Consider the following 3305-nt stretch of genomic DNA (forward strand, 5'->3'; position numbering starts at 1 on the left):
TCATAGGTAAGAGGGTATGCTCGTATATGTGAGCAACTTTGATTTTAATGTGTTAAAAAAGAAGAGCTCCCTATGTTGCCTTCGGTCCACTTCAGTCGACCACCAGCCCCAAAGCCCATGACCTCCATGAGATTTGGGGACACCCCACCTCCCCTTTGGTTCCGTGATGATGGCAACAGCCTCACTTGATCGCGTACGAAGCTCGAGAAGTTTATTACAATGTAACGATATCATGACTGACTCAGTAGCAGTGTCTCCCACGACACTAGGTCTACTATGTGCACAACTCACACATAGATTTCGGGTTCCCCCGCTTTCTTGTCACTGGAATGGCCGGCGGAAGGAGAGAGAACCCTCGGTGGCGTAACATATAAAAAAGAAGAAGAAAATAAAATAATATTTTGCACGGATCTTCACATAAGATTTTGCGAATATAACATCGACTATGACTTAGTCGACTAAGATTTAGAAATCCCATTAAAAATACATAATCACTGTTTATAATTACATCAATTTTATTCTACCTTATTTTCTTGATTCTTTTGTCGTCAAATACAAAGTTTTCTTTAAATACTTGTGTTTCTCTATTTTCTCTGAAATGTTATTTAAAATTTATACAAACATTTCTCATGATTTTTTTTGTAGAAAAGAACAAATTGTATTTCATTGTATGAATAAATTTTAAAGTGTATGGGAACTTTATTAAGTTACAAGTGTTTTTTGATAAATCTGTGAACACTTTTTAAAGTACATGAACATTTAAGAAACAATTGTGAAAAAATAAAATGGCAGATCAAACTCTTCTTCTCTTCTGCTCTTTCGACACGTCCCATTCAAGAGGGGCGTCAAAAAGGTTTCTCCCTTTTGTCCGGCGAAATAGCATTTCCACACCGTTCCCGCGTGTTGTGGACGTAATTGCACGCGCTTAATTATAGCTTTCCTTATGAATACAAGAAAGACGAACAACAATAGCAGAGCACGCTAACAAGGAGCTCCTCCAAGCCAACATCTGATTGAATGGTTAGGAGACAGTGATATCCTCTTCTTATCAAGATTTAAATCTCAGATTTGATGTTGGTGATTGCGTTTTTTTTTTAATTTATTGTAGACTTTTCGGTGCCATGTGTTTAATGGGAGGAGACGTTTCCCTCGATCACGAAGACGTTAGTGATGTCTTCGTCAATCTTAAGATGATGTGCCGGTTCAGTCTCTCAAAGCTGTTCATATGGATAGAATGTACGTGCCTGCATTCATAGGTAACAAGGTATGCTCGTATATGTGAGCGACTTTGATTTTAGTGTGTTAAAAAAGAAGAGCTCCCGATGTTGCCGTCGGTCCGCTTCAGTCGACCACCAGCCCCAAAGCCCATGACCTCAATGAGATTTGGGGACACCCCACCTCCCCTTTGGTTCCGTGATAATGGCAACAGCCTCACTTGATCGCGTACGAAGCTCGAGAAGTTTATTACAATGTGACGATATCATGACTGACTCAGCAGCAGCGTCTCCCACGACACTAGGTCTATTATGTGCACAACTCACACATAGATTTCGGGTTCCCCCGCTTTCTTGTCACTGGAATGGCCGGTGGAAGGAGAGGGAACCCTCGGTGGCGTAACATATAAAAAAGAAGAAGAAAATAAAATAAAATTTTGCACGGATCTTCACACAAGATTTCGCGAATATAACATCGACTATGACTTCGTTAAGTCTTAGTCGACTAAGATTTAGAAATCCCATTAAAAATACATAATCACTGTTTATAATTACATCAATTTTATTATACCTTATTTTCTTGATTCTTTTGTCGTCAAATACAAAGTTTTCTTTAAATACTTGTGTTTCTCTATTTTTTCTGAAATGTTATTTAAAATTTATACAAACATTTCTCATGATTTTTTTGTAGAAAAAGAACAAATTGTATTTCATTGTATGAATAAATTTTAAAGTGTATGGGAACTTTATTAAGTTACAAGTGTTTTTTGATAAATCTTTGAACACTTTTTAAAGTACATGAACATTTAAGAAACAATTGTAAAAAAATAAAATGGCCAATATATTGCTCTATTTAGGTATGAGTGAGCTCCCGCGTTATTGCTCTCTTTTATCATGCTACAAGAAGCACTAGAATACTTCACCTTGTATATTGGTACTACTTTTCCTAAACTTAGTAGTAAGGTACTAAGCATGCACACTTGCCATGCAACACAAACGAGTCTTTGAGATTTCAGAATTTTAACTGGGCTGAGGTACAAGATTTAGTAGGCTGAGGCCCATAAAATCCAACACTTTGTATGACATTAAAATGTTATGAAGGAAACAAGTTCTAGAAAACAAACTAACTCTCTACATGTTTTTTTGGCATGAATACACATCCTAGCCATGGTTATTATCATTGGAGTCATACTTGGGAGTCCGGTGATCCTGCATTACCAAGAGAGTATGGAGCTAACTGAAGCTACCAGTTGTCGTCATCCATGAATGTTTGGTCCTATAATGCCGATGTCATCTTGTGCATCACGAGTTTCTCAATGGTGATAGAGGAGCCGATGATGTTGTTGAAAAGGTACACCCCTGCCACTACGTGGAAGGCCTCTATTGGGTACACCAGCGAGGCCGCCATCAACCTCACACCCATGACATAAATTTTGTAAACATACTTTAAATTTTGGGAACAAATTTTAAATTCACAAATAATTGTTGATCAATGCTGATGACAAGTTGCGTCTAATTACTCGGACCAATTCTTTCAAAATTTTCTTTTTACTTTTGCTGCTCAATGTTGATTACTCTAGACAAGCCGTAACAACTTTGCTGAGCACTCATGTGCTAATCGTCTGTCTCATTCCCTACTGAAACTGATTGCCTCACTAATATATACCTAAGCCTTTTCTCTAAAAAATTAAGCTATATGGGATGGGTGTGGCTGTTGAGTTCTTTTTTTAGGTTTTCAATTTGTTTCAATCAAGATAATAAATATATTCATCTGAAGTTAAGTAGAGTCACCTTGATTCTGCTTAATTTGTTAGTTAAGGCTATACTTATCATAATGTAGTCATAAGCTACATGTTTTGGTCAATTTCTTGGTTCTAACCCGTTGATACTTGCAAGAGGGAGCTTCATTCTTCGAAACCAATGTGTCGGGCATGTACACAGTCATTAATTGATGACTGTAAAATAATGTTAGAGCCAATTATCCAATTCCTATGGATTTCAAGTACATGGAATTAGTCCTTGGGAAGTTGAGTGCAACTATTCCTTTGATCCAAATGCCACTTGGAAGAAAAGAGCTATAAATATTGGTGT

Source organism: Hordeum vulgare, chromosome 7H (assembly GCF_904849725.1).
Source record: "Hordeum vulgare subsp. vulgare chromosome 7H, MorexV3_pseudomolecules_assembly, whole genome shotgun sequence".
Taxonomy (NCBI): Eukaryota; Viridiplantae; Streptophyta; class Magnoliopsida; order Poales; family Poaceae; genus Hordeum; species Hordeum vulgare.